General features: G+C 36.5%; 1 pseudogene; it reads left to right on the top strand.

Annotated features, from left to right (window-relative positions):
* The first annotated feature begins 2,598 nt into the window (after positions 1-2,598).
* On the top strand, positions 2,599-4,030 carry LOC129473111 (large ribosomal subunit protein uL16-like; annotated as a pseudogene).
* Positions 4,031-12,304: the final 8,274 nt, after the last annotated feature.

Raw genomic sequence — 12,304 nt, 5'->3', positions numbered from 1 at the left:
AAAGGCATGATCCATGAAAAAAGTTAAATTTTAGTAAAATTAAAAATTTATGTTCTATGAAATATACACTGTCAAGAGAATGAAAAAACAAGCTACAGACTGGGAGAAAATATTTTCAGAAGCTATATCTGATAAAGGACTGTTATCCAAAATATCCAAGAACACTTAAACTCAACAATAAGAAAACAAAGAACCTGCTTAAGAAACGGGCAAAAGTTTTATAACTGGGTTTTACATTTAAGTCTTTAATTCATCTTGAGTTAATTTTTGTATAAGGTATAAGAAAGGGGTCCAGTTTCAGTTTTCTGCATATAGCTAGCCAGTTTTCCCAGCACCATTTATTGAATATAAAATCCTTTTTCCATTGATTGTTTTTGTGAGATTTGTTCAAGATCAGATCGTTGTAGATGTGTGAGGATATTTCTGAGGTCTCTGTTCTGTTGCACTGGTCTAGAAGAAAACCTAGGCAATACCATTCAGGATGTAGGCATGGGCAGAGACTTCATGATGAAAATGCCAAAAGCAATTGCAACAAAAGCCAAATTGACAAATGGGATCTAATTAAACTAAAGAGCTTCTGTACAGCCAAAGGAACTGTCATCAGAGCGAACAGGCAACCTACAGAATGGGAGAAAATTTTTGCAATCTACCCATCTGACAGAGGTCTAATATCCAGAACCTACAAGGAACTTATATTTACAAGAAAAAAATAACCCCATAATAAAGCAAAGTATATGAACAGACACTTCTCAAAAGAAGACATTTATGTAGCCAACAAACACATGAAAAAAAGCTCACCACCACTGATTATCAGAGAAATGCAAATCAAAACCACAATGAGACACCCTCATGCCAGTCAGAATAGCGATTATTAAAAAGTCAGGAAACAATAGATGCTGGCAAGGCTGTGGAGAAATAGGAATGCTTTTACACTGCTGGTGGGAATGTAAATTAGTTCAACCATTGTGGAAGACAGTGTGGTGATTCCTCGAGGATCTAGAACCAGAAATACCGTTTGACCCAGCAATCTCATTACTGGGCATATACCCAAAGGAATATAAATCATTCTACTATAAAGTTACATGTACACACATGTTTATTGCAGCACTATTTACAGTAGCAAAGACATGGAACCAACCCCAATGCCTATCAATGATAGACTGGATAAAGAAAATGTGGTACATATACCCCATGGAATACTATGCAGACATAAAAAGGAATGAGATCATTATTCTTTGCAGGGACATGGAAGTTGCTGGAAGCCATCATCCTCAGGAAACTAACACAGGAACAGAAAACCAAACACTGCATATTCTCACTCATAAGTGGGAGCTGAACAATGAGAACACATGGACACAGGGAAGGGAATGACACATACTGGGGCCTATTGGGGGCTGGAGGGAAATGGGAGGAACTTAGATAATGGGTCAATAGGTGCAGCAAACCACCATGGTACACATATACCTACGTACCAAACCTGCACGTTCTGCACATGTGTCCTGGAACTCAAAAATATATATAATATAAAAAATATAAAAAATATATAAATATATTATATATTTATAATATATAATATATATTATTTATATATAAATATATTAATTATATATAAAATATATATTTTTTATATATAATTATATCTATATTTTTAAGTTCCGGGACTATATATATATAGAGAGAGAGAGCGAGCAAGCGAGAGAGAGAGACAGGAAAAAACGAACAGAAATGGGCACAAGATCTGAACAGACACCCACCTCACCAAAGAAATTATACAGATGGCAAATAAGCACATTAAAAGATGCTCTACATCATATGTCATCAGAAAACTGCAAATTAAATAACCAATGACACATCTATTAGAAAGACCAAAATCCAGAAAACTGACACCACCAAATGCTGGTGAGGACGTGGAGCAGTAAGAACTCTCATTTACTGCTGGTCGGAATGCAAATGGCACGGCCACTTTGGAAGACAGTTTGGCAGCTTCTTACAAAACTAAATATACTCTTACCATATGACCCCGCAATCATGCTCCTTGCTAATTATTATTAAGAAATTATGCAATAATTTCTCAATACTTAGAAATACTTACTCAAAAGAGTTGAAAACATATGTCCACACAAAAACCTACACATGAACGTTTCTAACAGCTTTTTTCATAGTTGCTAAAACATGGAAGCAACCAAGATATCTTTCAGTAGATTAAAGGATAAGTAAAGTGTAGCCCATAAAGACAATGGAATGTGATTCAACACTGAAAGAAAATGAGTTATTAAGCCATGAAAAGACATGAAAGAAATGAATGCATATTGCTAAGTAAAAGAAGCCAATAGGAAAAGGCTACATACTCTATGATTCCAACTATGTGACATTTTGGAAAAGGCAAGACTATAAAGATAGTAAAAAGATTAGTGGTTGCCAGTGGCTAGGCGGGTGGAAGGAATGAATAGGTGGAACACAGAACATTTTTAGGGCAGTGAAATTACTCTGTGTAATATTATAATGGTGAATTCCTGTCCTTATACATTTTCCCAAACTCATAGAATGTACAACACTGAGTTAACCCTAATTAATATAAATTATGGTTTGGTAACAAAGATGTGTCAGTGTAGGTTCATCAGTTGTAATAAATGTGCCACCCTGGTGGGGGATGTTGATGCTGTAATGGAAAAGACTACGTATGTGTCAAGGCAGGGGTTATACAGAAAATTTCTGTACCTTCTGCTCAATTTTGCTGTAAACCTAAAACTACTCTAAAGATAAAATCAATTTTTAAAAAGCGGGCTGGGTAAGGTGGCTCATGTCTGCAATCCCAGCACTTTCGGAAGCCAGGCAAAAGGAATGCATGAGTCCACCTGTTGCAATCCTAGTTACTCAGGAGGCTGGGGCAGAAGGATTTCTTAAACCCAGGAGTTTGAGGTTACAGTGAGCTATGATCGCACCACTGCACTCCAGCCTGGGCAACAGAACAAAATCCTCTCTCTAAAAATAATAATGAAAACTAATAATTTTTAAAAGGAGATACTCTTGCTTAAATAATGGACTTAAAATAATTTATGTTTACATTATTAAGAGGATTCTATTTCAAGCTTTATCCATAGAGTAATTAGGATTTTCTCAAAAATCTGTATTTTCTAATTATTGTAGTTAATAAAAAACAGAGAAATACTGGCATCATGAGAAATATACAAATCTATGATACCAGCCAACCACCTATTAACCAAGGTTATTCTATTCTTAACTGAATCAACCTATACCTCTGCTATTTGGCAGACTGGTAGAAAGAGATGATACCCAAAAAGGCTTATTTTATACACTATGTAAATTCAAGTGTATAAAATATATTGATGCCACAAATAAAGTTAAAAAGTGTACATTAAATAAGACTTCCTCACTTTTCATTTGGCATGCCACTTAAAATTCTGGTATCTCCACGGAACACCCCACTAGGTATTACTGATACTGTAAAAACAAAACATACCCAAAGTCTGGCTTCTGCAGAGGTGTCCCTGATGCCAAGATTCGCATTTTTGACCTGGGACAGAAGAAAGCAAAAATGGATGAGTTTCCACTCTGAGGCCACGTGGCAGTTCTTCTCTGAAGCCCTGGAGGATGCCCACATTTGGGCCAACAGATACATGATAAAAACTTGCAGCAAAATTGGCTTTCATATCCAAGTGTGGTTCCACCCCTTCCAAGTCATCCACAACAGCAAGATGTTGTCCTGTGCTAGAGCTGACAGGCCCCAGATGGGTATGGAAGATGCCTTTGGAAAGCCGCAGGGCACTGTGGCCAGTGTTCACATGAGCCAATTCACATGTCCATTCACACCAAACTGCAGAACAAGGAGCATGTGACTGAGGCCTTATACAGGGCCAAGTTCAAGTTGCCTCACCAGCAGATGATTCACATCTCAGAGAAGTGGGGCTTTACCAAGTTCAAGTCAGATGAATTTGAAGGCATGGTGGCTGAGAAGCAGCTCATCCCAGATGGCTGTAGGGTCAAATATAATTGTGGGTTTTGCCATTAAAAGTAATTTCTTTTGCACCACCCTAATACATCCTCAACTGTGGCCTCCTGGACCAGTGGCAGATGCTACATTCATGAGACTTTCCACTGTGCCCCCTCCTGTTTCTGCCCACCAATAAATCTTACTTCCTATAAATAAATAGTAAGACTTAAATTTAAGCAAATATCGATCTATCATTTAATAGCCTCATGAAGCTGGGCTTGTGACTTCTTTAAATCTAAAAGTCTCCAGACTTTTAGATAAGGGTGAACCTATGCTAGCGTTTTATGCTAGAGTGCCTGGGATAAAAGAAAAGCCAAAACCCTATTATACATGTTAATATTGAGCCCAAAAGTAAATCAACAGCAGAAACAGAATCAAGCAAAGCAGCTGGGATAGATAACGGTAAGAATTTCAGAAAGATTAAGCAGGAACTTTACTCTTAAGCCTTGCCTGGAAAAAGAAGTATTCCCATTACTATTACACAGTTGGCTTTATACAATGAGTAGCATATTAGTAAGAAAAATGCCTGTGGGTGTTAGGAATGTTTATAAGTCTATTCATTTCAGAACTAACACTTTCTGAATTCTTCAAGGTGAAATCCGTTTTTACTCTTCCTGACATTGATCTGTCTCCACAACTCGCTCTAAAAAAAATCAATGGCAGTTTCTTGCTGGGCTCTGTTTGGAAGGAACTGGAAGCAAGTCAAACAGCTTTGGAGTTTATTTTCGTTAAAGGGTAGGCACAATAGAGGATGTCCTCGACATCTGCAGCATCTGTGATGAATTATTTATTCCTGATTATTCTGAGCAGACAGACTTGTTTGCAGCAATATGCCACACATATTACAAAAGTTAGAATGCAAATGAAAGAAGGTCAATCTTATTTTTAGAGCCATAAAAATTTCTTAATGTTTAGAAATATTGTCTTTGATGTTAATGATAAGAAATCTTTTAAATCAATTTTTGGCTTCTAATAATACCTTACTCTTATGTTTATATTTATATTTTGTTTATCAACCTTTTAGTGGTTGGATCATATAACAATCTTATTTTTATGGGTATTCTGGAGGATAAATCTTAAATATGACATCTCATTATTAATTTAACTTGAATTGACTTAACTGTTTTCAAGGATGGGTTGAATATAGCAATATAATCAAAAGTCATTTTTAAATTAGTTTGAATACATGTGAATCACAATTGAGAAACTTGGTAAAAAGAAAATTCCTTTTTCTTAAGAATAAAATATGAATTTAGTCTTAGTGTGTGCTGTTTTGTTTTGCAGTTTATTATAAATAAAATAATATTCAAGAGCTATCTTTTCATTTAACTAAAATGTATGTAATTGCTCATAAATGTAGTACTCAAATATTCCTTATTTACAGTATAGGTAGCTGCTATTGAAGACATATATATCATTTACTAAAAAAAAAATACCATTTCATATTTTATCTACACCAGATCCTCACCAAACTCTTCAATATCTCCACCACTGTCATCAGCAATCAAGAGTGAACATACTTGTTTGGTCATGGCTTTGCTATCTTGATAATATTTATAAGATTTTATTGTCAGCCTGCTTCAGTGAACTGATGAATAACTGTTATAGTATTTCTATGAAAAAACATTGTCTCTGCACCTACAATAGATAGACCTCAAAGAACTTGTTAGTTGAAATGTTGGTTGGTATTGTCAAAGTTATAATTTGTAAATTGGTTTTCTATTATATTCCCTTTCAATACCCACTTTTATATGCCCGATTTACAGTTTTTATTATTCATAAAGAATTCAGAAAATTCTGATAATTAACATGGAGAAAACTTTAAAATGATGTAACACACCACTTTGGAGAACTCTATACTTATTTTGCCATATTTCCTTCTAAGAATGTTCCTGTCTATATTCATGTCTTTCATATATACAGTTTATTTAAGAAGCCACTGAACCATATTATTTTTAAGCTTAGTTTTTACTATAATATCTTAAGTATCTTGCATTTTATTAAATATTATACCACAACAAAATTTTAATGACTACATGGTATGAATTGTATGAATGTACCATGGTTTCTTCTTTATTTTCTAATTTGTCCTGTATTAGAAATTTAGGCTGCCTTCCAATATTTCGCTTTCGAAGCAATTTTGTGATGAACACCACTGTAGCTATACTCTGTCCATATTTCTATTTCTTTGGGATAAATTCTCAGAATAGCAATTCCTGGGTCAACATATAAAAACCTCTTGGCTGGGTATGGTGACTCATGCCTGTAATCCCAGCACATAGGGAGGCCAAGACAGGAGGATCACTTGAGTCCAGTAATTCAGGACCAGCCTGGGCAACATGGAGAGACTCCTTCTCTACCAAAAAAATGTTAAAAAATAGCCAAGTGTGGTGGCACGCACTTGCAGTCCCAGCTACTCGGAAGACTGAGGTGGGAGGATCACTTGACCCCAGGAGGTAGAGGCTGTAGTGAGCCATGATTGCACCACTCCACTCCAGCCTGGATGATAGAGTGAGACCCTGTTTCAAATAAATAAATAAATAAGATTTTCAATAGGTACTGACAAATTGTCTTTCAGAAATATATTAGGTTTGTGCAAAAGTAATAATGGTTACTTTTAATGGCAAAAAATTGTGATTACTTTTGCACCAACCGAAGAGTATCAATTTATACTTCCGCCAAGTATGTTTAAGGGTCCTCTTTTACTTGACCCCTCATCAAAACCTATGGTCTACTATATTCTTCAGAGTATATACTGGAAAATCAAGGGGGAAACATACAATCAGGTATGGGGGAATAGTGAGAGTAGAAATAGGAAGAAAAGGAGGCCATGACCTCCAAATGTTGGATAAATCACAACTTTGAGATCACTGTGGAATGAAGAAAGGGTTTGTTTGGAAGACTTTTAGGTCCAATGTGATTTTACTATGTAAGTCCCTAAAAGTCTCCTTCATGACTTCCCATGAAATTTCCCATCATTGGTTTTCTCAGGAACTTTCTGCTATACAAGTTTAAAGTGTCAGGGCTAATTTGTTCTCTCAAGAGCCTGATTATAAAAGCATTTTAAAATCATGAAAATCTATGTAAACATAGAAAACATCAGTAGAAAAATGCTATGGGTGTTAGGAATGTTTATAAGTCTATCAATTTCAGAACTAACACTTTCTGAACTCTTCAGAAAGTTAGAAATTATGATAATTCATACTAATCTCCCAACAAGCTGATAATCCCAAAATACTGTTAGAAATATTAATTATTCATAATGTGTCTCCAATTTAGTGTCTTGGGATTATATGTTCTCTCACCTGACCACCGCAGAACAGCGCACACACTTAGCCCATTATTACTAGATTGCAAAATAATTTATAGAATAGAGATTAGATGATCTATAAAAATACAGTCACTCATTGCTCAATTTACTGGGCACAGGTTCAAAGCATTGTTCAATGTCTTTCATTCACACTGTGTTTCACTCTTCTGTATCCAGCTGGCTGCTTCTCAAGACTCACATTCACCAAGGTCATTAATATTTTGTGCTAGAATTAAAGTGTGTGTGTGCACGCACGTATGCATGCGTTTATGTGTGTGGAGACAGAGAGAGCACGTGCGCAGAGATCTGAGTTCACTTTACATCAAATGGAAACCGCTCTCCCAATGCCCATAAAGGCAAACCAGCCTCTACACTCTGCTTAGGGATTCCTCCAACTAAGCTTTTTTCCTCTCTTGGATACATTGCGTTTCTTCTCTATCTTAAGCTACTTTTCAAGTTTTAATTATCACATCTGATTTTAGCTAATATGCTTTTTAATTCTAAAATATTTATGTCAATCTTATAATTTTTCACTGTGGCCTACAAACATCAATTATGAACTCATTTTCATAAGATCATTCAGCTGAATTTTCCTTAGGAGAAAACCTTTTGTCATTTAAATCCGTTAAATATATCTTCAGCATCATTCCATTTGAGGCTGACTTGGAAATGGTTTCCTTAGTTAGAATATCAAATTATAAAAATTGAATAACTATCTTTATAAATATATAAAGTTGGATCTTACACTACCACTTCAAAATAAGTTTGTTGAAATGGCTCTACTATGAATTTTATAGCTCAAGTTCATTGGACTGCTTATTTTTTATCTAAATAAAATTATGTGCCATTTCTACAGGATGAATGACTCAGAAGACACATTTAAAAAATTCTGGCAATTAATGAGTGTCTACATTTAAATTTTTTTTTTTTTTTCTTTTGAGATAGAGTCTCACTCTGTCACCCAGGCTGGAGTGCAGTGGCGCCATCTCGGCTCACTGCAACCTCCACCTCCTGGGTTCAAATGATTCTCCTGCCTCAGCCTCTCGAGCTCGAGTAGTTGGGATTACAGGTGCCCACCACCACACCCAGCTAATTTTTGTATTTTTACATAGTAGAGATGGGGTTTCACCACCTTGGCCAGGCTGGTCTCGAACTCCTGACCTCGTGATCCACCTGCCTCATCCTCCTAAAGTGCTGGGATTACAGGCGTAAGCCACCGCACCCAGCCTAAAATTTGTTTCCTTTAATCTTTGAAATCCATATTCTAATAACTATAACTTGTCAGTGTTGATGGAGAAATAGATTTAACATTATAAAGATCCCTTTTCTAGTGCTCACAGACTTTTATTTCCCTATTTCTTGTAAATAATTTTTAATGTGTAGCTTTTAGAATCTTTGAAATAAAAGCAGCTTGGTTCATGAAGATGTTAGAGCATTAAACTTCTTTCAGGAGGTCCAAAATTCTTATATGATCTTATTTGTATACCAACTTAATTCATTCTGCCTGCAATTATTTGAACTATTATTATTATTCTCATTATCGAGAAAAAGTCTCGCTCTATCACCCAAGCTGGAGTGCAGTGGCATGATCTCGGCTCACTGCAACCTCTGCCTCCCAGGTTCAAGCGATTCTCATGTCTAAGCCTCCCAAATAGCTGGGATTACAAGCATGCACCACTATGCCCTACTAAGTTTTGTATTTTTAGTAGAGACGAGGTTTAACCACGTTGGCCATGCTGGTCTCGAACTCCTAACCTCAAGGGATCCACCCGCCTTGGCTTCCAAATTGCTGGGATTACAGGCGAGAGCCACCGTGCCCGGCCTGATCTATTATTTTAAGTATTCCTAAACAGTTGTCTCCCTTTACCATGGTTCCACTTTCCATGGTTTCAGTCACTCACTGTCCAAAAAAAAAAAAATTCAAATGGCAAATTACAGAAATAAACAAGTCACAAGTTTTAAATTGTGCTACTCTGAGTAGCATGATGAAATTTTGGCTATCCTGCACTCTCCTCCTCTGGACATGAATTATCTGTCCAGCAGATCCACATTGTAGACTTTCCTTTTCCATTAGTAACTTAGTAGCCCTCTCAGTCATTAGATCAACAATAATGATATTTCAGTGCTTGTGTTCAAATAACACTTATTTTACTTAATAATGGCCCCAAAGCACAAGACTAGTGATGCTATCATATTTTTGTGATTGTTCTATTTTACTACTTGTTATTGCCACTATTCTTTCACTGTGCCTAAATCATAGGTATGTATGAGTAGGAAAAACACATAGTATATATTCAGTTCAGTATTCTCAGTTTGCAGGTATCCACTGGGGCTTGTGGAATGTATTCCCTGTGGATAAGGGGTAACCATTGTATTTCAGTTTGACAAAAAGAAGTCATGTTTTTAAATAAATGTTATCATTGTATATTTAGTCTGTATTAGAGCTATTAAGATTCACTGGTTTGCTGGGATGGAAAGTATAACAACAGCCCCCAGGGATATTCAAGTCCTATTCTGTATGTTAGGTTATTTGGCAAAGAAAAATTAAGGTTGTAGATAGAGATTGCTAATCAGTTGATATTAAAGCAGCAAAATTATCCTGGTTTATCTAAGTGAGCTCAATATAATCACAGGAGTCCTTAAAAGTGGAAGAGGGAAGCAGAAGAGGAAGAATCAGAAGGTGGCAGCATGAGGACTCCACCAGTTGTTGCTGGAGGAAGGGGCCATACACCAAAGAAAGTGGGTGACCCCTAGAAGCTAGAAAAGACAGGGAATGGACTGTCCTCTCAAGCCTCCAGAAAAATACATAGCCTTACTGACCCCTTGATCATAGCCCAATGAGATCCATGTCAAATTTCTGATCTACAGATTTAGAAGATAATAAAATTGTGCTGTTTTAAACCATGAAATTCTTGGTCATTTATTGCATCAGCAAAAGAAAACCAATATAGTTGGTAATTTGGCTGCCTAAGTAAACATTTAGATTAAAATTCTACATTATAATTTAACTAGGTTTAAATATACTCTTTGTTTTCCCAACTCTGATGTTTGACTCTATACTTTTTCTCCATTTATATAGTTTTAGTTTAAGTTCTAGTGAGCATTTGTTTATTTTGAAAAAGGCCGCAGACTGTCTCCCTGTTTCTGCTTATCCCTATACCCAGTCGTACAAATATTTCCCGAGTTGCAATTTTCATTTCATCACCCTATTGCTCCCAACTTGGGAATGACTTCTAAACTTCTTCCTCAATATAATTATAATTCTTGATTATGGGTTCTTATTTCTCTACCAACAAACTCCACCTTCTTGGGCAAGTACATGTGCCTTCTCAGGGCTCCAACAGTACTTTGTCTATACTTGTATTCCCACCTTTCATTGCACTTTGGTTTACTTATATGCATCCATCTGCTCCCACCGGATTATCAGCTCTTTGGGATATTGGTATAGTGTATGGCACATGCAAGATGATCAATGTATAGTGAATACATGAGTAATTTCTACAAGAATACTTTCTAGCATCACGGATATACTGTGCTTTTTATTGCTTCTAATTTCCTGTATATTCCACTAACCCCGCACTATACAGGAGGTGCCTTCCATTTGTTTGCTTGCTTGCTTTTAGACAAATGAATTCCTTTAATACTGGTCTCTCTTTACTCTAGAAAACATCCATTGCAAATCTTCACATGCACCGATGCTGTCAGATGCTACTTTAATGATTGTGTTTCAGTGAATTTTGGTGTCTGTGCATTTTGGCAGTGGAAAGGGCTAACTGTATTTTTATATGACTCTGAGATTGTATTTATTTTTTCTGTGTACTTGCCATTCCACTCGTTTTGTTCAGCCTAAGGACCGTAGTGAAAGGAAAGGAATTGTCTCCTCCAGATTATTGACTTGACGAACTGGCATATCCAGGAAGGATACGAGACTGTACAATTTTGAAACAATATTATATTAGAAATAAAGATATGTTTATTTAGCATGAAGTTAAGACAAAGAAGAAATCTATTTATCTATTCATCCAGGGATTGAAAGACTACCATATAAAAGGTGTATATTTATTTTTGATTCATTGTTGTTTTAGACATTAGAACTTAGATCAATAGGTGAGAACTATAGGGAGAATCTAGCTTACACTACAATTAAATATGTCAGTTCTTTTTAATTTTAATTATTTTGAGAGATCAGAATCTTGCTCTGTTGGCCAGGCTGGAATGCAGTGGTACAATCACAGCTCACTGTAATGTCAAACTCCTGGGCTCAAGCAATCCTTCTGTCTCAGTCTCTCGAGTAGCTGGGATTACAGGCATGCACTATCACGTTCCACTAATTTTATTTTTTATTTTTGTAGAGATGGGATCTTGCTATGTTACCCAGGCTGGTCTCGAACTCATGGCCTCAAGCAATCCTCACACCTCGGCCTCCCAAAGTGTTCGGATTACAGGCATGAGCCACCATGCCTGGCCTATGTCAGTCTATGTGACTATGTAAGCACTGGTTTCCTGCATATTTTCTAACAAAGGTTGTGCCATCATCTAAATAAAGAAGATGCATCTTTGGGGTGAGGACAGGACACCTCTTAACTCCATCTTATAAATAAAGTATGATATTTTTTATTCACCCTCAATACAAGATAGATGTTTAGAAAATAACTCTTGGGTCGAACAGCTTAGTTTTGAATCCTGGCTCCCAAGCTTCCTAGTTGTTTGATCAAGCAAACATTTTTTTTTTTTTTTTTGAGATGGAGTCTTGCACCGTTGCCCAGGCTAGAGTGCAGTGGTGTGATCTCAGTTTACTGCAATCTCAAGCCATTCCTGCCTCAGCCTCCCTAGTAGCTGGGATTACAGGCGCTCGCCACCATGCCTAATTTGTGTGTGTGTGTGTGTGTGTGTGTGTATTTTTAGTAAAGTCGGGGTTTCACCATGTTGGCCAGGCTGGTCTCCAACTCCTGACCTCGTGATACACCTGCCTCGGCCTCCCA

Source organism: Symphalangus syndactylus, chromosome 23 (genome assembly GCF_028878055.3).
Source record: "Symphalangus syndactylus isolate Jambi chromosome 23, NHGRI_mSymSyn1-v2.1_pri, whole genome shotgun sequence".
In the NCBI taxonomy this organism is placed as follows: domain Eukaryota; kingdom Metazoa; phylum Chordata; class Mammalia; order Primates; family Hylobatidae; genus Symphalangus; species Symphalangus syndactylus.
Note: the sequence above shows the minus strand (reverse complement) of the source record. Positions and strands in the feature narration are given on the sequence as shown.